This window comes from Cucurbita pepo, chromosome 10 (assembly GCF_057944985.1).
Source record: "Cucurbita pepo subsp. pepo isolate OVF chromosome 10, ASM5794498v1, whole genome shotgun sequence".
NCBI lineage: Eukaryota > Viridiplantae > Streptophyta > Magnoliopsida > Cucurbitales > Cucurbitaceae > Cucurbita > Cucurbita pepo.
Genome location: NC_141807.1, coordinates 10,986,804 through 11,014,144, shown reverse-complemented (window position 1 = coordinate 11,014,144; position 27,341 = coordinate 10,986,804). Strand labels below are relative to the sequence as shown.

At 34.5% G+C, this 27,341-nt stretch overlaps 3 non-coding genes across 3 annotated transcripts; 2 read left to right on the top strand and 1 right to left on the bottom strand.

The window, feature by feature from the left end:
- Positions 1-8,027: 8,027 nt before the first annotated feature.
- Positions 8,028-8,100, top strand: TRNAF-GAA (transfer RNA phenylalanine (anticodon GAA)). The gene has a single exon. It is a non-coding gene; the product is annotated as a tRNA-Phe (tRNA).
- Positions 8,101-11,841: 3,741 nt separating this feature from the next.
- On the bottom strand, positions 11,842-11,913 carry TRNAE-UUC (transfer RNA glutamic acid (anticodon UUC)). The gene has a single exon. It is a non-coding gene; the product is annotated as a tRNA-Glu (tRNA).
- Positions 11,914-20,648: 8,735 nt separating this feature from the next.
- On the top strand, positions 20,649-20,720 carry TRNAQ-UUG (transfer RNA glutamine (anticodon UUG)). Its single transcript has one exon. It is a non-coding gene; the product is annotated as a tRNA-Gln (tRNA).
- Positions 20,721-27,341: the final 6,621 nt, after the last annotated feature.

The window sequence follows — 27,341 nt, the reverse complement described above, 5'->3', positions numbered from 1 at the left end:
TTATTAATGACTATATATTAAGTTTTTTATGGAATGTATTATCATTATTTCATCTATTTTCTTTGTTAATGAAATCCATGAGCAATTATTATTATATCTTTTAGATCTTTTAGATCTAGACCGCTGTTAAATTATTTACATAGGGTTTGCGATAATTACGGTAGAGAGAAGAAAAAAGAATAGAAGTTAATTACTGTAGAGAAAAGAAAAAATAATAGAATTACTATAGATAGAAGAAAAAATAATAGAATTACTATAGAGAGAAGAAAAAAGAATAGAAGTTATTTTTATTTTCTAGAAGTTAATTACGGCAGGGATAGAAGAAAAAATAATAGAATTACGATAGAGAGAAAAAAAAAATAATAGAATTACTATAGAGAGAAGAAAAAATAATAGAATTACTGTAGAGAGAAGAAAAAATAATAGAATTAGTATAGAGATAAGAAAAAAGAATAGAATTACTATAGAGAGAAGAAAAAAGAATAGAATTACTATAGAGAGAAAAAAAAGAATAGAATTACTATAGAGAGAAGAAAAAATAATAGAATTACTACAGAGATAAGAAAAAAGAATAAAATTACTACAGAGAGAAGAAAAAATAATAGAATTACTATAGAGAGAAGAAAAAATAATAGAATTACTATAGAGAGAAGAAAAAAAAATAGAATTACTATAGAGAGAAAAAAAAAAGAATAGAATTACTATAGAGAGAAGAAAAAAGAATAGAAGTTATTTTTATTTTCTAGAAGTTAATTACGAAGTTATGAATTACTATAGAGAGAAAAAAAAAGAATAGAATTACTATATAGAGAAGAAAAAAGAATAGAATTACTATAGAGAGAAGAAAAATAGAATTACTATAGAGAGAAGAAAAAAGAATAGAATTACTATAGAAAGAAGAAAAAAGAATAGAAGTTATTTTTATTTTCTAGAAGTTAATTACGAAGTTATGAATTACTATAGAGAGAAGAAAAAAGAATAGAATTACATAGAGAATAGAAGTTATTTTGGAGTTATTTTCTAGAAGTTAATTACGAAGTTATTTTTTTATTTTCACAGTTATTTTGGAGTTATTTTCTAGAAGTTAATTACGAAGTTATTTTGGAGTTCTTATTTTTTATTTTCACAAGTAAATGATATTAAGAGCATTATCATTAAATGATAATATTACGAAGTTATTTTTTTATTTTCACAGTTATTTTGGAGTTATTTTCTAGAAGTTAATTACGAAGTTATTTTGGAGTTCTTATTTTTTATTTTCACAAGTAAATGATATTAAGAGCATTATCATTAAATGATAATATACTTGGTTGAGACATATATGGTGGAGTACACAAGTAAATGATATTAAAAGAGTTATTTTCTAGAAGTTAATTACGAAGTTATTTTGGAGTTCTTATTTTTTATTTTCACAAGTAAATGATATTAAGAGCATTATCATTAAATGATTAATGATAATATACTTGGTTGAGACATATATGGTGGAGTAGACAAGTAAATGATATTAAAAGAGTTATTTTCTAGAAGTTAATTACGAAGTTATTTTGGAGTTCTTATTTTTTATTTTCACAAGTAAATGATATTAAGAGCATTATCATTAAATGATTAATGATAATATACTTGGTTGAGACATATATGGTGGAGTACACAAGTAAATGATATTAAAAGAGCATTATCATTAAATGATAATACACTAGGTTGAGACATATACATAGGGGCATTTTGAGAATTGAACTCGGGACCTCTCGCACCCTAAACGAGAATCATACCACTAGACCAAATGCCCTTTCTAAAAAAAAATGCAACATTTTTAGCTCCTACTCAATATATTTTTTTCCCTCAAGTTTGAAATCTATTTTCTTAAGCACTATAAAACAAAAAGTTGATGGTCTAGTATTTTACTTGTAAGTAAGACCCAAGTTCATCTTTAGAAATTTTCTTTACAATAATAAATAGACCCAAGTTCATCTTTGTTGTTGTCTAATTGTGATTTTGCAAAAAGCTTAACTAATATGAAATATCGAGGTAAATCAAGAATATATCCTACACGTCATTCAAGATGACAATAAAATTGAGTTAAATTGAACGCAGTTTCAGTTTCATGTTTAGTAGGTTCAAGATGAAGCATAATTGTATTAATGATATTAAAGAGAAATTCGTGTTTTATTAGAAGAGACCAACTTCATTTAAGGTACTAGAAGTTTAAACTACTTCCATTGTAATTTCAATCACTCCACAATGATTACAAATTTAGGGTTGGCTAATTGGACATCAATTATCAACTTTAGGTTATAATTTAGGTAGTAGCCATTATAATATTGATAACTCTCTAAAAGTAGAGTTCTATCAAGTCATTTTATAGTTAATATTGCACCCTTATTCACAATTTTCTCATTTATTACCCATTTATTCTACTTAGTGAGCATGAAATCGTTTATTGCGGTCTAACATGAAAAAAAATGATTTGGCATAAATCGATCTTAATTGTATATTTAGTTGAGTTATATGGTAAAATTTCAGACATCTATGCTAAACCATGTGGGAGTAGCAAATTTGGAAACAAATGGGGGATGACATGAAAATTTTAAATCCACATCATCAGTCCAAGTGGGTCATTGACTACCCAATGACTACTTATTTCTTTTCAGCCTTAAAGGGGAACCCATGCTCAATATAAAAGGAAAAGGAAGACCAAGAGGAGAGGAGCCACATTTTGGGGGAGAAAATCGAATTACACAGCAGCCTCTGCTGTGAAACCAGAGAAGAAGAAGAAAACACTAATCTAGAAGCTGTTGACAGCAGAAAGAAAAGGAGACCAACAAGGATTGATTAGGGCAAAGAGGTGGACGTGAGAGCTCAAGAGAAGGGAACTTCCATTGACAAACGGCAACAAACCGGGATAACTCTCTATTTCCTTATTCTCTTTGCTTATTCCATCAATTTTACACGATGAAGATGCGGATTCCTCTGTTTAATTCAGTTTGTATGGAGAGTTAAACTTAATAGGGGAGGCGAGAGAGTTTTATATAGTTTAAGTATGTTGACGGTATGATTTTAGTTTATTAAAGAGTTGTTGTTAATAGCCCTAAGCAATGCTCCTAACGTTCTATTAACCACCTTAGTTTGCTCGTTAATCTGAAGATGACTTGTAGTTGAAAACAATAATTTGTTACCCAATTTATGACTTAATATTCCAAAAGTGACTTAAAAATTTAACATCCCTATCTTTTTTTGTGCAGCAAACATTGGCAACATTGACTACAAAACTTATAAACATCGTGCTTCATGGCAAAGGTCATATGGATCGTGATGAGCATTTTCTCCCATATCTTTGTTTCCCTAACTAAAGTTTTCCAATAACTCCCAAACTTCATTACCTTATATAACCTCTTGGGATAAGGATTCATATAACATTTTATAAAATAAGATCTACCGATGAATTTCATAGCATTTGAAGGTCATCTAGATCATGAACCGAAGGTAAATTACCTTAGGGGCACTATGGTCATTTTACACCATTTCTTCGTTTACCTACTTATCCTTATCCAATGACCACCAAATTTGACTTTGACCTCAACATACTATAATATGCTCTGTATTAAAATTTGATAGGCAGCGGAGCTCATATAGTGGGTTATTTTAATGTTACTTAAATCTCGAGTTATTTGATCGGTTCAGGGTCTTAACTCACGGTTCTTTGGATTTTTCTTTCATATATCCTTAATTCATACTTGGTTTAGGGTTCATATGAAAATCCAAGCGATTTCTACAAGTATTTCTTAACAAAAAATCCAAGGTGGCTACTTGCCTCGTCGTCGACGTTTGGGACGTCCATTCTTGAGCTTCCAGTATCTAAATTACTTCAAAATTTCCTTCCACGTACTCCTTATTGTGTCTAGTTTCTAAAACCATAAGATTTTCTATGAGAATCGGTCTGGAATGGGGTTAAAATCGAGAAAACCCGAGAAAAGGTCAAATTTTGAGTTGACTTGGACAGTTCAGTTGAACTGGCCATATCATCGTTTTCTTCCTCTGAATAGGAAGAAGATGCGCATTTTTCGCGTCGCCGCCATCTGAAACTCGGCCTGTACAGCCACATTTACAGCGTTTCTCTCCTCGATTTCTTCGTGAAACTTAAAGATGGGTATTACAAGGAAGGGCTAGTGATTGATTTGATACCTTATCGTGGATCGTAGCCTAAGATATTCGCTTCCAAAGTTCATCCAAAATCTGATTTATCGCCGGAGATAAAACAAAGGATTTCTTATTGGGTAGCCGATTCTAGGGGTTTCAAGGCCCTATTTCTTCATCGAACCTCTTCCATATCCTTTCTTCAGGCTAAAGGAATTGGTTTGGAGGAACGTCTTTGAATGTAAGACTTTAATTTTCAAAAATCGTTCTCGGTATGCAACTCACTCGAAACGCCAGATTTTTCTATCTCTTGGGTAGCTTGTTTTACGATGTTTCCTCTCTCGATTCCTTCATCAAGTGTACTCAACTTCTTCCTCTGAAGCTAGAGGATCCTTAATTTGAAGGAAAAGAGATCGTAGATAGGAATTCGACTCTTATCCCCAATTTAATTTTGAAACATATTTCCTTCAATTTGACACGCTCTCGAGGTTACTTTTCTTTGTGGTCTTCTTTGGAAGCATTCCTTGGAGGTGTAGAAACTGATTGGAATCATTCTTGCTCGACGAATCATCATGTATCCTCGGATTGGATTTTCAAGTTTTTCTTGAAGTTCTTCAATGGTTGATTGAATTGGGGGAATGGTTTCTAGGGTCTTTCAGCACTATATTCCTTCATAGAACTTGTGGGTAATCTTGTTGAGAAACGGTAGGAATAAGTTTGAAGAGAAATGGTGGAGGATTGCTCTCAAATTTCGAAGAAATCTGAAAGTAGGAGACCCATAATCTAAACGCTTATTGCCCTCGATTGGGGGATCGTCCTTTCTCGATTCTTATTCCGTATTGTTTCTCCTACTTCAGATTTATAAGAGGAGCTTAAACCGACATTGAGAACTCCAGATTCTTCGTTATTTAGAAGTTTGAAGAGAAATGGTGGAGGATTACTCTCGAATTTGGAAGAAATCTGAGAGTAGGAGACCTACAATCTAAACATTTATTGCCTTCGATTGGGGGATCGACCTTTCTCGATTCTTATTCCGTATTGTTGCTCCTACTTCAGACTTTATAGGAGGAGCTTAAACCAACATTGAGAGCTCAAGATTATTCGTTATTTAGATATCGAACTTTGTAAATAATTTTTCGGAGATATCAACTCCGATCATAGCCTTACCGACCTTGGCTTTGCATACTAATCATTGGATGTGATGATCCGTGCGTGTTCGTTCTAGATCATATCAAATTTTGGAGGAGATCCAACGGTTGAAATTTGTGTTCGAAGGATTTTGCTCGGATGGTCACGGTAGATGCTCTGATTCTAATTAGAGTGGCATTTCTATAATTATCCATTCTTCTAGGGGTATTTTGGTAATTTGCCACTTTTCGAATATTTTATTATTATTTTTCTCGAAAAATCCATAATTTTTCTACAAATTCCTGATCGCTTTTTTATGATTTTTGGCTTATTTTGAATGTAGAGAAGAACAAAAAATACTAGATTAAAAATAGAGGTTAGTCCATGGCCCACACTCCAAAGTCCACTCTCATCCACGACCAACTCTTAGTTACTTGATAAAAAATGATAAACATGGAGTGAGTAAAACTTAGTAAGTAGCCTACTCGTAGGTTCTTAATGGCGACCTTAAGCTAGGATATTACTTCTTGTTATGTTTTCAGGATCTTAGAACTTAGAGGTCATCGTGTCATGTATCATATACTGATCCTGAAAACCTTCCGCTAAAATAACCTTCAATTTTCTCCCCATGAACACATGAGTGGTGTCATCATAATCATGTAATCCTACTGGTAAATCGTGGTGCAGGACATCTCGTTTAGCTTATGGGAAAGGTAGGCCTATCATAACATCCAGCTCATGATACATATTCCAGGACATCCTACCTAAAGAGGAATAGGGGCCTTTTAGTACACATCGTAATGCAGATAATGGTTACTTATGGGTATGGATCCTAGCAACTTATTTAGCATGTTATTCACATAGTTCTAGGTACTTGGTACATGGATTATTGATGAACCTAGGTTTATACATAATGTCATGGGTTAGGCTTTAGGAGTTGAGGTTTGAGCTTAGGAAAACATTAGAGGGTAACCTAACGTGGACTAATTCGTGTGAAAACCTACTAGCACTTTGAGGACCTCTTTCCTTCACCAAACTTATGGGTAAACTTATATAGAAGGTGCAAGAACAAGTTTGGAAATGAATAGTGGACTATAGTTCTCGAATTCTAGGTAAACCCATGAACACGATGCCCCAAAACAAAAAACTTGTATCTCTCGATTGGGTACTCGATTAAGCTTGCTTCTTGCCCCTAATAGTCTACCCTTATTCATAATTTATAGACGGATTTTCCACTACCATTGAAGCGTCTAGAATTTCTATAATTTCATTCTTGATTTTTCTGAATCTTCTGCCAGAAAAGTCTTCTCCGATCGGAGCCTTCCTTTTTTAAGCAACTTGTAATTCTTATTCTATAAAAAATTTAATGATTCGGGAAGTTTATACAAATTAGAAAAAGTACCATTTTCTCAATGTTTTTTCAATTTTACTTGTTCTTTACTTCTAGATACAACCTAGTAGGGATTATACACTGTCTCTTATTGGAGACCTTGAGTGTTGCAAATTCTCCTCTCTTTTGAAAACTTTCAGTCATCGAAAGTGTTTATTCTAAAATAGGTCAAGGTATAAGGTTCTTATTTTTCTTCTGTTTCCCAAGTGGCTTCTTTTACTCTATGATTCTTCCATAGGACCTTAACAAGAGAGATTTCCTTGTTTCTCAATCATTTGACTTTCTTGTCTATTATTTGAATCGGGTCTTCTTTATACGTTAGGTCATCTCTCAAGAAGAGAGTTTCATGAGCCAGTACGTGCGAACGATCTAGGGTATACTTCCGTAGTTTGGATACATGAAAGATATTATGTACTGCAGACAAGTTTGGGCATTGCCCGATTCTATAGGCCACAGATCCAATCCTTTCTAATATCTCAGTTTAAGAGTAGCTCAGTTGGGAGATTGTTAGACTGAAGATTTGAAGGTCACACGTGTTTTATCCACGTTCAACGCACCTAATACAAGTTTATTACCTGACTATACAATCTAAAAACATAACTTGCTTATTCAATCTAAAATTAGTGATTATTTCTTTTTTAAAAATAATGAATTAGCGGAAATACCTTTACTTATGAATTTTCATTGTGAATATTAGCAGGGATAACTCTGTTGGGAGAGCGTCAGACTGAAGATTTGAAGGTCACGTGTTTGATCTCCACGTTCACCGCACCTGATTCTAGTTGCATAATCCGACTATTCAATCTAAAATTAGTCATTATTCCTTTCTGAAATCTCAATAAATTATCGGAAATACCTAACGTGTTCTAGTTCACCGCACCTTAAACAAGTTGGATAACTTGAATATCTTATTAAAAATTAGTGATTATTTCTATTTAAAATTTCAATGAATTAGCGAACCTTTACTGATGAATTTTCATTTTTAATGTTAGTGTGGATAGCTTAGTTGAGATAGCGTTAGATTGAAGATCTGAACGTCTCGTGTTCGATTCATGTTCACCACACATGGTTCACGGTGCATAATTTGACTATTCAATATAAAATTAGTGATTATTTCTTTCTAACATTTCAATTAATTAGTGGAAATACCTTTACTTAAAACTTAAAAACTTTCATTTTTAATGTTAGCGGGAATAGCGCAGTTTGGAGAGCGTCAGATTTAAGATTTGAAGGTCATGTGTTCGATCTCCACGTTCACCGCACCTGTTTCTTTTTGCATAACCTGACTATTCAATAAAAAATTAGTCATTATTTCTTTTTAAAATCTCAATGAATCAGCGAAAATACCTTTACTGATGAATTTTCATTTCCAATGATTGTGGGGATAGCTCAGTTGGGAGAGCGTCAGATTGAAGATTTGAAGGTCACGTGTTCGATCCACGTTCACTGCACTCACTTTGTTCAGGTTGTATAATTTGAATATTCTTTCTAAAATTAGTGATTATATATGTTTAAAATATAAAATTAGTGATTATACATAACCTGACTATTCAATAAAAAATTAGTCATTATTTCTTTTTAAAATCTCAATGAATCAGCAAAAATACCTTTACTGATGAATTTTCATTTCCAATGATTGTGGGGATAGCTCAGTTGGGAGAGCGTCATATTGAAGATTTAAAGGTAACGTTTGATCCACGTTCACTACATTAGCAGAAGATCTGTCACGTTTTGTATCCAACTGGCATAAGTTGACTAAGTTGCATAACTTTACTATTCAATCTAAAACATGTGATTATTTATATTTTATCTAGGATGGCTTAGTTGGGAGAGCATCAGATTGATTATTGGAAGGTCTTGTGTTCAATCTCAATGAATTAGCAGAAGGTCTTGTGTTCAATCTGCATTCATCGCACCTTGTAGTTTTATGAATTTTTATTTTTAATGTTAGCGGGGATAGCTCAATTGGGAGAGTGTCAAACTAAAGATTTGAAGGTCGCATGTTTAATCTCCACGTTCACCGCACCTGTTTCCATTTGCATAAGCTGACTATTCAATAAAAAATAAACTAGTTATTATTTATTTTTAAAATTTCAAAGAATAATGAATTAGCAGAAATACCTTTACACATAAATTTTGATTTTTAGTGTTAGCGGGGATAGCTTAGTTCGGACTGAATATCTGAAGGTTACATGTTTAATCCACATTCACCGCACTTGGTTTAGGTTGCATAAGTTCATTAAGTTGCATAACTTTATTCAATCTAAAATTAGTGATTATTTCTTTTTAAAATATAATGAATTAGCGGAAATACCTTTACTTATGATTTTTTTTTTCAAATATTAGCGAAGATAACTTAGTTTTGAGAGCGTCAGACTGAAAATGTGAAGGTCACGTGTTCGATCCACGTTCACCGCACCTGATTCAAGTCACATAACTTCACTCGTGACTATTCAATTTAAAATTAGTGATTATTTCCTTTTAAAATATCAATGAATTAACTAAATACTTTACTAATGAGTTTTCATTTTTAATGTTAGCCAGGATAACTTCGTTGGGAGAGCGTCACTAAAGATCTCAAGGTCACGTGTTTGATCCACGTTCACTGCACCTGATTCAAGTTGACTAAGTTGCATAACCTCGCTATTCAATCTAAAATTAGTGATTATTTCTTTTTAAAATCTCAATGAAGTAGTGAAAATATCTTATTAACGGATGAATTTTTATTTTTAATGTTAGCGGGGATAACTCAGTTTGGAGAGCGTTCAAGTTGACTAAGTTGCATAACCTTGCTATTCAATCTAAAATTAGTGATTATTTCTTTTTAAAATCTCAATGAAGTAGTGAAAATATCTTAACCCATGAATTTTTATTTTTAATGTTAGCGGGGATAGCTCAGTTTGGAGAGCGTCACTGAAGATCTGAAAGTCGAGCATCACTGAAGATCTGAAAGTCACATGTTTGATCCACCTTCACCGCACCTAATTCAAGTTGACTAACTTGCATAACCTAAATATTCAATCTAAAATTAGTGATTATTTCTTTTTAAAATTACTTGACTATTTAATCTAAATTTAGTGATTATTTCTTTTTAAAATTTCAGAATTTTCATTTTCAATGTTACAGGGGATAACTTAGTTGGTAGAGCTTAATATTGAAGATTTGAAGGTTAGGTGTTGTTCGACCTTCACCACACCTGAATCAAGTAATATAACTTACTATCTTATCTAAATTTAGAGATGATTTCTTTTTAAAATTTCAATGAGTTAGCGTAAATAATCTTAGTTGGGAGAGCTTAATATTGAAGATTTGAAGGTCAGGTGTTGTTCGACCTTCACCACACCTGATTCAAGTAATATAACTTACTATCTTATCTAAATTTAGAGATGATTTCTTTTTAAAATTTCAATGAGTTAGCGTAAATAATTTTACTCATGAATTTTCATTTTAATGTTAGCGTGGATAGCTCAATTGGGAGTGCATTTGTAGATAGCGTGGATTCCTAATTCTTTATTTGACTATAAATGTTCTATAAGACATTTAGTAAAATGACTCATTTTATTGCATGGAACAATAAAATTGATCTTCCCTTAGAATTGTCAATACATTCTACTTTCAATGTTGCTAAGTTGAGTCCTTCTGATGTAGGTGATGATTTTTCTTATTCGAGGACGAATCCTAAAGAGGGGGATGATGATAAGAATCACAGTGTACATTCTACTTTCAATGTTGATGAGTTTAGTCCTTTTGATGTAGGTGATGATTTTTCTGATTCGAGGACGAATCCTTTTGAAGAGGGGGATGATGATAAGAATCACGGTGTTCCAACTGGACCTATTACACAACCCAAGGCCAAGAAGATTCAACAAGCATTCATACTTCATCTACAAAATTGGATAGGCTAGGTTCAACCATCATTTCATGTGTGACAAGTTGAGTCGTTTGAGTCAAGACCATTTGGAGATTCAAAAGTAAATATTTGCATGGTTGAAGCAGCGGATGAAGTTGCAAGCATCATTTCATGAGTGGTTAGAAAACTTTATTTCTTATTTTAATTTCATAAAGTTTGTAATGCTCAAATTGACTTCGTCTTTTGTGGAGATCTAAAGGGATCGAGATTAAATCACGGCCACTAACTTCTTTTGTGGGGAGACTATAAATACCCACACACTATTATGTAAAAGCATATTTGTGATCAATGAAATTGATCTCTCAAGTTGAGATGATCCCTCGTGTAGAAATTCGAGCATATCTTTGTCATTTCAAAGTTTTATGCAATTCTTGTGGTAGATTGCATCTGAGTCATTCAATCAAGCCTTGATCAAGTTCGATTGTGGAGTGACTCGATTTAGAAAAAGGTTCCATAATCTAATTCTAGCTTTATCTCTTGGTTGATCCAAATTTTGTATAAGAAGGAGCATCGATTGCTTCGATTCCATCAACAGTCCTCCCATGAGTTTATGGTGCATGACCCATTTTTTAAACCATTCACCTTTTAGCGCCACCATAGTTTTGCATCGTCCATGAGATGCATTGCGACCAACGTAACTCTTAGGTCCTATTAGCAAGTTCAAGTAACCTTCAAGTATTGTTCTACGTCAAAAATAAAGCTTTTTAATTCCTTAGCATCCCGGTTTCCATTTAAGGGGTTGTGTTCTTGGATTTTAAGTTTGTTAAGCCCACATGAACGTGGCTTGAGGTGTGGTTCTCTACAGCCCAACTTGTCAAACTCACTCGGGTGCTCATCAACCATGATGTCGTTCAACAAGAGAGACCTTGAAAACAACTGGATTATCGCATTAACCATTTGAATCATCTGCTCATCTCAACCATGACGTCGTTGAACAAGAGAGACCTCAAAAATGACTGGATTATCGCATTAACCATTTTAATTACCTGCTCATCTCAACCATGATGTCGTTCAACAAGAGAGACCTCGAAAACGACTGGATTATCGCATTAACCATTTGAAATTGAACAAAATATTTATAACATAACTCTAACAAAGGTACGAAGTTCATAAAAGTCTTTTTAGTCTAAGACAGAAACTGTAAAATGACTGGATTATCGCATTAACCATTTGAAATTGAACAAAATATTTATAACATAACTCTAACAAAGGTACGAAGTTCATAAAAGTCTTTTTAGTCTAAGATAGAAACTGTAAAATAAAATGAAATAAGAAAATAATATTCCATTGCCGGGAATCAAACCCGGGTCTCCTGGGTGAAAGCCAAATATCCTTACCGCTGGACGACAATGGATTTTTGGTCTAGATGTCCTGAAGTCTTTTGTTAGATCGCTGAAGAGTTTTAGCATGATCTTTTGCTTAATGTCTAACTCTTCGACACGTCCTTCCCTGTGTGTGTTAGAGTTCTCATAGCTACCGCAGCGTTTCAAGCTGTTCGATTGTGTGGTTCTTTCTTCAAAAGAGTCAATATAAAATGTTAGGTCTTTGATTGGCAACCCATCCAGGGGAGTGTCGATTGCATCGATTCCATCAAAGATCATCCCATGAGTTTATGGTTCATGACCCATTTTTTATACCATTCACCTTCGAGAACTACCATAGTTTTGCATCGTCCATGAGATGCATTACGGCTAACGTAACTCTCAGGTCGTATGAGAAAGTTCCTGTAGCCCTCAACTCTCAGGTCGTATGATAGAGTTCTTAGAGCTACTGCAACATTTCGAGGTGTTCGATCGTGAGGCTTTTTCTTCAAAAGAGTCAACATCAAACGTTAGGTCTTTAATTGGCAACCCATCAAGGGGAGCGTCGATTGCATCGATTCCATCAACGGTCTTCCCATGAGTTTATGGTGCATGACCCATTTTTTATATCATCCACCTTCGAGCGCCACCGTCCATGAGATGCATTGTGGCCAACGTAACTCTTAGGTTCTATGAGCAAGTTCCTGTAACCTTCAAGTATTGTTCTATGTCAAAAATAAAGCTTTTTAATTCCTTAGCATCCTGGTTCCCATTTAAGGGTTTGTGTTTTTGGATTTTCAGTTTGTTAAGCCCAACATGAGCTTGGCTTGGGGTGTGGTTCTCTACGACTCTCCTTGTCAAACTCACTCTGGTGCTCATCTCAGTCATCTCAGCCATGATGGCGTTCAACAAAGGAGACCTTGAAAATGACCGGATTATCACATTAACCATTTGAATGACCACAACCTCACTTGTTGAAATTGAACTAAATATCTATGACATAACACTATTAAAGGTTCAAAGTTCATAAAAGTCTTTTTAATCTAAGATACTATTGAACTTGACCATTATAGTGCCTCTCAAACCAAGTTCATAAAAGTTTTTTGAATTTAAGATACTATTGAACTCATCCATTATAGTGCTTCTCAAACCTAGGTAAAGTTTAAATATAATTGGTGACAAAAGATGAAACTATAAAATAAACGAAATAAGAACATAAAATTTCATTTTCGAGAATCAAACTCGGGTCTCCTCGATGAAAGCCAGATCTTCTGTGTAATGTCTAACTCTTCGACACGTTTTTTTTTATGTGTGTGATAGAGTTCTCAGAGATACCGCCACGTTTCTTGTTGTTTGATCATGTGGCTCTTTATTCAAAAGAGTCAACATCAAACATTAGGTCTTTGATTGGAAACCCATACAGGGGAGCATCGATTGCTTCAATTCCATCAATTCCATCAATGGTCTTCCCATGATTTTTTGGTGCATGACCAGTTTTTTATACAATTCACCTTCAAGCGCCACCATAGTTTTCCATTGTCCATGAGATGCATTGTAGGCCAATGTAACTCTCATGTCCTCTAAGCAAGTTCCTATAGTCTTGAAGTATAATATCAAAACATATTAGTGTATTTGATATGTTAAATATTAAAATAATTGATGTGTATCATAAACATTAAATAAAAATATATATTTGAAATTTGAATGAGATTCATATTAATTAAACATATATTATGATATTCTACGACATTTTAATATTATTGAAATAAGATATTATATCTTAATGTATTAGGTATTCAAATATATAATTTGACAAAAATTATCACAAGTTCACTTTAAATAGAACCCTAGGGTTAAGTCAAAAAGCATCGAATACTAAATACTGTGACATTTTAGGTGATATTTTGCAGAGGAAGCTGATAAGGTCTTCAAAGAGCATGTGGTCATGTCTCGCATTTTAGGTTAACAACATGGTGAAAAGAAACGAGAAATTCTGATACTGGTAATTAACTACAAACCTCGGAATAAGGTTTTAGAATAAATAAGATATCCAATCCAAAACAAAAATGATTTGATAAAAAGAATTTAGAGTCAAATGTTTTTATAAAATTCGACATGAAATTGTGATTTCGGAAAATTCTAGTTTCCTAAAAGGACAAATATAAAATAGCATTTAATGTCCAATTTAGAAAATATGAGAGGAACGTCATGCCATTTAGGCTAAATAACGCTCCATCCGAATTTCAGAAGATTATGAATGATATTTTCAATCCTTTCAAAAAAATTCGATAGTTTATATCGATGATGTGTTGATATTTTCTAAAACCATTAAGATCAACGCTTTAAACATCTACATACATTCATTAATGTAATCAAAAGAAATCAGCTAGTTGTGAACATACCCAAAATCAAATAATATCAAACTCAGATACGTTTTCTTGGATTTTAAATTTATTTGAGCCTTATTAAAACCCATCCAATGGTCTTTGTCTCAAACTTTGGTGATGACGTATCCTAGAAAAGCAAACTTCAAAAAAAATTTAGGTTCTCTCAATTACGTGTCTTATATCCTTCAAGATATCAGGCACATTTACAAATGTCTTGATGAGTGTCTTCAAAATAATACAAAGTCTTGATTTGTAAGGGATATCTCTACAACCCAAAAAAATCAATTCATTAGTCAAATAAACTCTCTGCTTACGTCTTATTGACCCAAGGGCAGATCTCATAATGAAACGTGACGCATCAAATGTCGGATATGGAGGTATCTAAAATTGTCAAAGAGGACAGAGAATCAATTATCATATTTCATTCAAAAGTCTCCAATAATACCATACAAATTACAAAATAGTAAATATATATATATATATATATTATTTCCATTGTACTATGTGTACAAAAAATTTAAAGAAAATTTAATTAACAAAACTATTAAAATCTATTCGAGAGTAAAATTTAGTTTTAGAAAAAGAAGGGAATAATCTTGTTTCAAACAAAAAAATAATTTTTCTAGATAGAAGTAAATTTTGTTGTGGTTTGATTTTAAAATTCGACCTATAAAAGAAGTTGAAAACACTTTGGGGGATTACTTATGGGAGAATTTCTAACAAAGTCTCTCTTCTCTCCTCTGTCTTCTTAAACTGATACTAATCCAACCAATCATTTACATGGACTTAAAAGTTCAATTACCTATAAAAGAAGTTGAAAACACCTTGTGAAAGTATCTAAGATACTACGACCTCTAGCTTTGCAAAATCCAGCGTTGTTGGCGCTTATCAAAATCGCTGCCAAAATAAAGTTTAACAAGTGGTTCTATGGTGTAGTGGTTAACACTTTCGACTTTGAATCTAATGACCTGTGTTTAATTCCCGATAGGTAATCCACCAATTTATACAAAATTGGTCCATAGCTGATTCGGTAGGGTCACTTTTGGACCGATAATCTGTAGAAGGGGTCACTAAGGTTGAGATCATACAAAATGGGACCATAGCTCAATGTTAGAGTATTTGATTGCAGATCAAGAGGTCACCAATTCAAATCTAGTTGGGCCCTGTTAGGTTATGGAGCCTGCTGCTTATTTATAGCTTGGTCAACGGTTATATCCGGTAAAGCTATATTTGGTAAAGCTATATCCGGTAAAACTATATTTTGTAAAGATATATGTTATATATTAAATAGCTATATATAGTAGATGATTAAATCGGGTAAAGCTATATATAGTAAATGGCTATATATAGTAGATGGTTAAATCTGGTAAATGGTTAAATCTGGTAAACCTATATATAGTAAACTGAACAATATATATATACCCTCCACTAAAGCTTTGAAAAGTACTTTCTATTCTCTGTAATTCTCTATTACTGTACATACGTGAAGTCATCAATAGAAAAATTCTTTTAGCCAGAGTTCTCCTTGCACTTTTCTCTATCATGTTCTTTGTGTTCATCTAGATCGAGCGTGTGGGTTGTTGTGCGGTCCCAACAACTGGTATTAGAGCTAAGGCGAAATTCACCACGATCTGTGAAGATGGAAAGTTCAAAGATTGGAATTGAGAAGTTCGATGGATTCGATTTCGGTTTCTTGATGATGCAGATTGAAGATGATCTGTACCAGAAAGATCTTCACGAATCTCTATTGGGAGTGAAGTCGGAATCCATGACCATGGAACAGTTGAAGCTCAAGGATCGACAAGCCTTGGGGCTGATTCGGTTGACGCTATCCAGAAACGTGGCGTTCAACATTATCAAGTAGAAGACAACGTCGGATCTATTGAAGGCGCTGTCAAATATGTATGAAAAACCATCGGCTATGAACAAGGTGTATTTGATGTGGAGATTGTTCAATCTACAGATGTCTGAAGGTGGACCTGTTGCTGATCATATAAATGAATTCAATATGATCATAAGTCAACTGAGTTCGGTGGAAATTAATTTCGAAGATGAAATGAAAGCGTTGATTTTGATGTCATCCTTACCCGAGTCATGGGATACTGTTGTTGCTGCAATCAGCAGTTCCCGAGGATCTGATAAACTGAAGTTTTGTGAAAGTATTCGCAAACGGGAAACTGGAGATTCACCAGGCAATGCTCTCAGTGTTGATCGAAGGGGAAGGAGTAAACCGAAGGGCCCAAACAAAGGGCGTTCAAAATTAAAGAACCGAGAAAAATCTCCAAATAGACCAAACGTAACGTGTTGGAATTGTGGAGAAAAAGGTCACTTTCGGACAGGTTGTACAAGACCAAAGAGAAAGCAGAATCACAAATCTGGAGATGTGATGATTCTATAAATTCAGCAGAAGACATTGGGGATGCTCTAATCCCCAGCGTGGACAGTTCGATTGAATCCTGGATTTTGGATTCAGGTGCATCTTTTCATTCGTCTCCAAATAAAGAGTTGTTCTGGAATTTCAAGTCTGGAAATTTCGAGAAGGTGTATCTTGCCGACAACAAAGATTTGGAGATTAAAGAAAAAGGAGATGTCCGCATAAAAACTCCAGCAGAAAATCAGTGGACATTAAAAGATGTCAGATATATTTCTGGTCTCTGAAGGAACCTGATCTCTATTGGTCAGTTGGACAGCACAGGTTATGCAACAAAGTTAGAGAAGAGTTGTGGAAAATTATGAAGGGTGCTACGGTGGTAGCACGTGGCTCAAAATCTGGAACCTTATACACCACTGCAGGGTGTATGAACATAGCTGCTGTTGCTGAGAGTGCTTCAAATTCAAGTCTACAGCACAATAGACTTGAACCTATGAGCGCGAAAGGAATGAAGAGGCTGGCTGCGAAAGGAGTTTTAGAAGGTCTGAAATCTGTTGATGTGGGTCGTTGTGAGAACTACGTTATGAGCAAGCAGAAACGAGTTAGCTTCACAAGGACCGCCAGAGAATTGAAGAAAGTGTGATTGGAAATGGAACCAGATGTGGAGCACGGTTCCAAGACCACGAAGACAGTGGGAGTTGAGCTTGAGTTGCAGGGAAACTCACCTAGTGATGTTGTAGCAGATACTCAAGAAACTCCTGAGACTACTGCTGAGGAACCAGATGTGGAGCAAGGTTCCAAGACAACAAAGCAAGTGGGAGTTGAGGTTGAGTTGCGGAGAAAATCACCAAGTGATCTTGTAGAAGATACTCAACAAACTCCTGAGGTTGTTGCGGAGGAATCAGCAGTGGAGCAACTGACACTTGAACTGGTGTTGAGAAGATCATCCTGTACTATCAGAGTACGAGATATGTATGTACCTTCATTACACTATCTGTTGCTGATGAAAGGGAACCACAACCCTTTGATGAGACCCTACAGTTGGAGGATACAACCAAGTAGGAGCAAGCCATGGATGATGGGACGTCTAGGCTTCAAAAATGCGTTGTACTGACATTGAGTACGCGGCAATAGTTAAAGCTGGAAAGAAGACGATATGAATGACTGACTATCTGGAAGAATGGGCAAGAAGCAGCACGAAGATTCTTAACAGAAATAGTCATAGTGTCATACAGTTGGCGAAGAAACCCGGTCTATCATTTAGTGAAAGATGGTGATGTGTTTGGAGAAGATAGAGGGTGCAAAGAATCCAGCAAATATGTTGACAAAATGTGTTGATGTTGGAATATTGAGGTTGTGCAAAGCCTCCATTGATATGGTGCCATGAAGACCATGAAGATGCTCATGGTCGTTTGAGAATGAAATTCTTGGTTGACTAGATCAATCTCCAAGTGGGAGAATTGTTAGGTTATGGAGCCTGCGGCTTATTTATAGCTTGGTCAACGGTTATATCTGGTAAAGCTATATTTGGTAAAGCTATATTTGGTAAACCTATATTTGGTAAAGCTATATTTGGTAAAGCTATATCCTGTACAGCTATATTTGGTAAAACTTTATCCAGTAAACCTATATATGGTAAATAGATATATATAGTAGATGATTAAATCGGGTAAAGCTATATATAGTAAATTGCTATATATAGTACATGATTAAATCTGGTAAACCTATATATAGTAAACTGAACTATATATATATCCCGTCCGCTAGAGCTTTGAAAAGTACTTTCTATTCTCTGTAATTTTCTCTTACTGTACATACGTGAAGTCATTAGTAGAAAAATCCTTTTAGCCAGAGTTCTCCTTGCACTTTTCTCTATCCTGTTCTTTGTGTTCATCTAGATCGAGCGTGTGCGTTGTTGTGCGATCCTAACAGGCCCTTCTATCTTGGATAGAAATTTGTTACACTTTTTGGACCGACACTATGTCTAAGGGGTCACTAAGGTTAAAATCCTACAAAATGGATCTATGGCTCATTGGTAGAGAATTTGACCGGTCACCCGTTTGAACTTGGTTGGGCCCTTTTATTTTGGAGAGACACTTTTTACACTTTTAGACTGACACTCTGTAGAAGGGGTCATTAAGGTTGAAATCATGCAAAATGGGTCCATAGCTCAGTGGTAAAGCATTTGACGGCAGATCAAGAGGTCACCCATTCGAATTTGGTTGGTTTCTTTTATCATTTTACTTTGTTTTCAAACTCTTTTAACTTGCAATCCGTGCTTGGAGAACCCACTGAAATGTGAGTTTATAACCCATCCGTTAGGGTTCTTGGAATGATTCTCTAGATTATCCCTTCCATGTTGGGAGTCGGGCCATGGGTCTTGGGTGAAGGAACCGTTGGTTTACCGCCCCTAAGAGTTAAGGAAGCATCTTGAGGCTAGTTTCACATAGTATCATTGTCTTTGAGATAACAATTCTTTTCTATTTTATATAAATTTTTTTAAATATGGGTTCATTTCCAAATGCATGCTAACACCCTTATTGTTGAATAAATGACATGAAACTAGTTTCACATAGTAACGTTGCCTTTTTCTCCTATTGGTGGAAGGATAATAGGTTGATTATACCTATAGGGTAGTTTCAAGCGTGACAACGAGACTAATTTTTTTTTTAGTTAAAAATTAGAATTATAACAATCTGCCTAAAACCCTCAGACTAATTTTGCTTCATTTCTAAATGCAAGCAGACAAAGTAGAAAAATGAAAACATGTAAATTGTAAACTCAAACATTTCAAAGAAATAAACAAGTTTTGATGGTACCAATGCTAACCGGAAAACAATCAACCAAATTGATTTCGAACATAGAAAACTTCATGTCTCCATCTTGTAAAGCCAATAAACCAAAGGGCCTAATATAGTAGAGAAATGAAAAAATGTTACCCTCATATGTGTTGTGTTGTGCCATAAGTGATCAATGGATGTTGACTTTGACCAATTCCTACTATTTTTTTTCTATATTTTGAAACTATGTTTAACCCTTTTTTTCTTGTACTCCTAATAATTTTACCTTTTAAGGTTGTAAATATTTGTGCACGGGTGACTATTATGATTATTAGTCAACTGAGTTAAGTGGAAATAAATTTTGAAGATGAAATTAAAGTATTAATTTTGATGTAATCTTTACCTGAGTTTTGGGATATTGTTATTAATGAGATTCAATCTAATGCCATTAGTAATTCACAATGATAATATTCAAAATACTTGACAAAAAAGAATGGTCAACGTAAGATATTTGAAACAAATAAATATTTTGTCCTCTATGATATATCAAATAACTCATTTGAAATTCCTTAATAATAAACTGAAGTCTTACATCTTTTATAGTGAAAAGTTCCTTAAATAGAAGTCTTATTAGATACTTCTAAGCATTTAGTGATCAACTAGACACAAAGCTAAACATTCTAAAAAAAATTAGGGGTTAAACTTTTAAGTTAACTTAATTTAAGAAACTTATGATTTTTATATTATCAAGAGTTTAATTGAGCTACGTCAATTCAATCTAGTGGACCCAAGAATTGAACCAAACCAAACCAAACCAACTAGTTAGTAACATGATTTAGTGGAAGCATTTTCACGCAAAGTAGAAGCAATAATGGAGGGTTTGAAATAATATAGTTTTCACCCCTTGTTTCTCGAGTGAATATTGAAATAATATAGTTTTCATGTTAAGTTTTGCACGAAAGAAAGAAAGACGGGGATGTAAAGTATTATTTCAATTTGTTTGTAATATACAACATTAGATAAATTAACTATAAGAAATATATAAAATTACATGTTCTCCAAAAGCTTCAATCAACACCGGAGGGTTACTTCTGCAACCACTCTAAAGATGCTCAAGATCACAACGAGTTAGATAAAACAGGTCTAGAACTTTGAATCCAATAACTTGAGTTTGACTCATGATAGGATCTCCCTTCTTGTGGAATCTGCATAAAATAGGAAACCCACTCCAAAATAAAATTTTTACAAGGGGTTCTATGGTGTAGTGGTTAGCACTTTGGACTTTGAATCCAACGACTTGGGTTCTACTCCCGGTAGGACCTTTGACAACACAAGACATTTTAAAACAAATCGTGGTGCAGGCTCCTCATGGGTACATAGGAGGTAAAGTCATATGGATCATAGTTTTCCAATAACTCCCAAACTTCATTACCTTATATAACCTCTCGGGAAAAGGATTCATAGGATTCATACAACATTTCATAAAATAAGATCTACTAAGAAAACCCGAGAAAAGGTCAAATTTTGAGTTGACTTCGACAGTTCAGTTGAACTGGCCGTATCATCGTTTTCTTCCTCTGAAAAGAAATAAGATGCACATTTTTTGCATCACCGCCATCTGAAACTCGGCCTGTACAGCCACATTGACAGTGTTTCTCTCCTCGATTTCTTCGTGAAACTTAAAGATGGATGTTACAAGAAAGGGCTTGGGATTTATTTGATAACTTCTCGTGGATCGTAGCTTAAGATATTCGCTACCAAAGTTCATCCAAAATCTGATTTATAGCTAGAGATAAAACAAAGGATTTCTTATTGGGTAGCCGATTCTAGGGGTTTCAAGGCTCTATTTCTTCATTAAACCTCTTCCATATCCTATCTTCAGGCTAAAGGAATTGGTTTGGAGGAACGTCTTTGAGTGTAGGACCTTAATTTCCAGAAATCGTTCTCGGTATGCAACTCACTCGAAACGCCAGATTTTTAATCTCGTGGGTAGCTTATTCTACGACGTTTTAGCTCTGGATTCCTTCATCAAGTTTACTCAACTTCTTCCTCTGAAGCTAGAGGAATCCTTAATCTGAAGGAAAAGAGATCGGATATAGGAATTTTGACTCTTATCCCCAATTTAATTTTGAAACCTATTTCCTTCAATTTGGCACGCTCTCGAGGTTATTTTTCTTCGTGGTCTTTTATGGAAGCATTCCTTGGAGGTACAGAAACTAATTGGAATCATTCTTTCTCGACGAGTCATCATGTATCCTCGGGTTGAATTTTCAAGTTTTTCTTGAAGTTCTTCAATGGCGGATTGAATTGGGGGAATGGTTTCTAGGCACTTTCAGCACTCTATTTCTTCATAGAACTTGTGGGTAATCTTGTTGAGAAAGGGTAGGAATAAGTCTGAAGAGAAATGGTGGAGGATTGCTCTCGAATTTGGAAGAAATCTGAAAGTAGGAGAAACACAATCTAAACGTTTATTGCCTTCAATTGGGGGATCGACCTTTCTCGATTTTTATTCCGTATTGTTGCTCCTACTTCCGACTTTATAGGAGGAGCTTGAACCGACATTGAGAGCTCCAGAATCTTCGTTATTTAGAGATCGATCTTTCTAGATAATTTTTTGGTGATATCAACTCCGATCATGGCCTTTCGACCTTGGCTTTGCATACTAGTCGTTGGATGTGATGATCCGTGCGTGTTCGTTCTAGATCATATCAATTTTTGGAGGACATCCGACGGTTGAGATTTGAGTTCGAAAGATTTTGCTCGGATGGTCACGGTAGATGCTCTGATTCTAATTAGAGTGGCATTTCTGTAATTATCCATTCTTCTAGGGGTTTTTTGGTAATTTACCACTTTCCGAATATTTTATTATTTTTTTTCTTGAAAAATCCAAAAATTTTCTACAAATTTCTCATCGCTTTTTTATCATTTTTCCCTTTTTTTTAATCTTGAGATTCCTTCTAGATAAGGAATTACAAATCGGGAAAGATTTTTGATAATTGATAAAATGACTTTTTTGCCCTTTTGATTTACTTTTTCGTTTCCAATCCTTTTCAAAAGGCCTTTAACTCGGTGAAATCACTCGTTAGGGTACACCAGTGACTTGACTAAGTCCTTTGTTCTTGCTTAATCCTTTAATTTTTTTCCTTTCTATCCATTGGGTCTTTCATGAGTGGCTTATTCTTATGGGAGATAATTTCCTTCATTTTTTGGGTGTTACATATACATACTCGTTACAAACACAAAATAAGAAGCAGACTTAAAAGAAGAACAAAAAATACTAGATTAAAAACAGAGGTTAGTCCATGGCCCACACTCCAAAGTCCACTCTCATCCACGACCAACTCTTAGTTACTTGACAAAAAATGATAAACATGGAGTGAGTAAAACTTAGTAAGTAGCCTACTAGTAGGTTCTTAATGGCGACCTTAAGCTAGGATATTACATCTTGTTATGTTTTCAGGATCTTATACTGATCTTGAAAACCTTCTCCTAAAATAACCTTCAATTTTCTCTCCATGAACACAATTTTCTCCCCATCAATCTTTTTTTAAACACTTTTGAAAGTTAACGAGTAGTTTTGAAGCTTTTTTTTTTTTTTTTTTGAAAATTCAACTGTATTTTTTAAAAAAAACAAATTAATAGTTTCTATAGATTTTTTTCTTTTTTTTAAAGATTAAGTGTATTATTGAAACTTCTAAAAAAAATTATGAGTATTTTTTTTAGATAAAGTGCAAAGTTCAATGGTATTTTTATTAATTTAGCTTATAATTTTTAAAAAAATATAAATTTTTGTTGATTAAGTTAATATTAATTTTATTAAAATACATAACACCACATCAAAATTAATTTATTAGGAATAAAATTAAAACTAAAAAATCAATTTATTTTAAACTAAAAAATTAATTTATTTTAAAACTAAAAAGTATAACAAGAGTCATGGACATCGTTTGTAGTGGAAGAAAATAACAAGAGTCATGGACATCGTTTTGTTTACAAGCTGTATCCTGTGTCTTATTCATGGTTACTTAAATCTCGTTGAATTGGTGCGCCTTTCACATCAGAGACATTTGTGCCTTAAACCGAGCTCTTTGCAATAGAAAACTTATTAAAAACTCTTTGCTTGCTACAACATTTGCTTGACATAATTGGACCAAAGGACGTTATGGACGACCATAGCTCACTGTATTGGTCTCCAATCATGAAGTGTGACATCGGATCTTTGTGCATACCATATTCATTAACTATAACATGGCAAGAAATTTTTTATGTTTTGACTGGGCATGCCATATTCTGTTGTTCTTATATATATTTAGTTACGTGTGATTAAAGCAAAGAAGCATAGACATGGTTTCCAACCAACCCTTCCTTTATAGTTAGTTCGACGAATGGGTTTTTGTTATCATTTTATCTTTAACCCTTCCGCTCGATTTTGTGTTATGATATCATAGAGAATGAGAAGCGACCTTACTTGGACAAAATTATATACCATTTGATAATTATTGTTGATAACAAAGATATATTGAATTATAAGCATTTTAAGTTCAAAAGTAACAAATTACTTGTACATCTTTTACTTATAATCTTCATATTCTTTATATAGCGATAAGGAAGGGAGGGATAGAAAAGATACTCATAATATCATTATGACTGTGCCATATTTCATTAATAAAAGAGAGTAATACATCCACAAACACATACATATATATTTCGAGAGAGAGAGAGGGATTTATTATAAGTAGAGATAGCATTCTAGTAGTTGTATGCTACTTGGGGACAAGGAACTCGAGAACTTCTTTAAAAGTTCTGCACTTTGTAATAAAAGACCAAGGAATATCATCGTTATTTATAACTTCTATCACAATAATATAAATTCTGCGAGGACGACGTTCTCTAGTCATACCAACCAGACCGTTCACCACACGCTTGTAAATGAAACGATGTCCACTATTCTCGTTATTCTTTTCAACTCCGAACCTTCCTGCATTCTGCACTACTAGGATATTGACATCCTTAATTGGTACTAAAGCATCTAAATGCAACCCTTCCACACGGCTCATTCTAACACCTTTGGTAAATAGTTGAGACATTGTTAGGCCGATTTTATTCATGAATACTTAAGAATTTGATATTTATAGTTGTAGTTGAACGCTACTTAAATTGATGAAGTGAAATCTTACAATAGAGTCTAATAAAGCGTTTGTCCATTAGAATAGGTTGGAATTAATTTTTTTATAGTTCGAGATAATAGTTGTATTCTTTAAGTCATTGAGACTAGTGTTACTAGTACTTGTTAGTATATTTGAGTATAAATATTAAAATGATTAGTTATTAAATATTGTTTGAATTAAAGCGTTTATAATTCAAATGATCTTCATAACCTAATTCATAAAAAAAAAAATAATTAGGAAGCATTTAAGAAAACGGTAAGAATGACATGTTACTGTTAGTAACAGAAAAAGAAAACGGTAAGATCAGAAGAATTGGGAGAAATCTCTCTTCCAATTGAAGAATGACTAAATCAAATCTAATTCAAATGACTAGATCAAATCTAATCCAAATAACTCAATCAAATCTAATCCTAACAATCCCTCCCTTAAACTGAACACGAATAGTAATCAGTTTATATCAAGGACCTCATACCAAACTTCCACCAGGTAACTTCATCAATTCCCATGTGTCATTTCTGTTTATTGCTCCAGATCCGTGGCTTGCCTCCATTTCTCACTCTTCAATACTTCTCTAAAGTTTACAAAGTTTGCAGGTTCAGTAGGGGTAAACATGGCTGAGCTTCATCATCTTCTTTACAAAAAAAAAAAAACTTATCCTATTGCATAGTCTCTCATCCAGACTGGTGGTCTCTTATTCCTTGCCTTATTCAAGCTAGGAGAGCTTGCTTCAGCCAAAGAGCCAGATGAAATATATTCCTCTGCAGTATTTTCATCTGCCGCTTCTATATCCTTATTTTCATTTGCCGTTTCTATATCATAGAGTCTGTAAGCTTTTGACTCTTCACTAACTCCCAGCAAAACATAACTCAAACTCTTATCATCTAGCTTAGTTCTCTGAGCTGCCTCCTCTTTTTATCTCTGAATCAACTAAAGCTCACAATATTCTTCTTCTTCCTTCCGCTGCAGCTCCAGAACTAATCGTCGCTGTGCTTTTTCTACCCTTCTTCTATTCTCTTCCAGCATTTTATCTAGCTCTTCTCTCTCTTTTCGTGCTTGTTCTTCTTTTTGTCTTGTAGCAGTAAGAGCGGCTTCTTTCTCTTTCTCAAGCTGCACATCAACATCATCAAACAACTTCGTGCAACCTTCCTCTATTCGCCTCTATATTTCTAATTTAGTCTCTTTAGAGTTTAGCCTTTCTTCAACATTCTTCTGAATTAGTTCTTCCATCCTCCTAGTTGCATCTTCTTCTAACCTCTGTTTCACGCCTTTTCTTCTCTTCTTCCTCTTTCTTAAGCTTCTCTATGGAATGATTCCGATCAGTGGATGCACGACTAGGATTGGAACTGGACGATTTGGGGAAGGGAGATAACGAGAAAGACCTACTTCTGCGTTGGTGGCTGAGGGAACTTGTACGGTTGCTTCTCCTGGAATTGGTAGTGGAATGATAGGGGGAAGAACTTGGGTCCCTTCTGCTTCTCTGACTATGGCGATAGGAATTGGAGCGGTGAGTGTACGACAGAGACCTTGAACCACTTTTCCCCATAAGTTTCAATTGAGTTTGAACGGCTGCTACAGGCTGAGATATAGCATGCAATACGAACATTCGATTCAAAGACATCTTTGTCTCCATGATTAAGCCTCTCTCAGGATGAAACACCTTGCATGTTCCATTTTGAAACAAAAAGGTAACCCCTTTGCTTGCAATTTACCAATACTCAACAAATTGTTCCTCAGGTCTGGCACATAGAACACTCCTGTGATTATCATTATGATTCCATTCACTTCCAGCAGTACATTACCCTTTCCAGTTACAACCATGCTTGAATTGTTGCCCAGCTTCACTGAATCTCTGAACTTCCATCAAAATCTGAAAAATATTCCTCTTCCCACACTTATGATTGCTACATCCCGAGTCAAGGAACCACATATCTTCTCTATTGGCCTTATTCATATTCACGTAAGCCCCAGCGACATCTCTTCTTGACTCTCTGCATAGTTTGTCTCCTTCTCCTTGCTTTGACATTCCCATTGAAAATGTCCTAGCTTGTGACAGTTATAGCACTCCACTGTGGCCTTGTTGAAGGTTTGTCTGCCTCGTCTGGTATTGCTTTGACATTCCCATTGAAAATGTCCTAGCTTGTGACAGTTATAGCACTCCACTGTGGCCTTGTTGAAGGTTTGTCTGCCTCGTCTGGTATTGCTTTGACATTCCCATTGAAAATGTCCTAGCTTGTGACAGTTATAGCACTCCACTATGGTCTTGTTGAAGGTTTGTCTGCCTCGTCCCCTTCCTATGCCTCTAAAGCTTCCACGACCTTGACTCCTTCCTCCAGCAGACGGCACAAGTGGACTCTCCATCGACATACTTTTATTATGACACACGTAGAAGACTGCTGCTTCTAGTTTTAACTAGTTTAGGGCATGACTCTGATACCAAAATGTTAGGAACAAAAAAAGAAAACTGTTAAGATCAGAAGAATCGGGAGAAATCTCTCATCCAATTGAAGAATGACTAAATCAAATCTAATTCAAATAACTAGATAAAATCTAATCCAAATAACTCGATCAAATCTAATCCTTACAGTTATCATATCTATTTGGTATAATATTTATGTCTCGTATCTATATCTCATTTTTATTTTTGTGACTCTGAGATATTTTGCTTTTATAAATAGATATCTTCACGAAAATAAGTTTAATTTATGTTGAGATGGAGAATAAAAATTGACACTTAAGTACGTTGATAGTTGGGACTTTGATTCCTCTTGGTGTGAA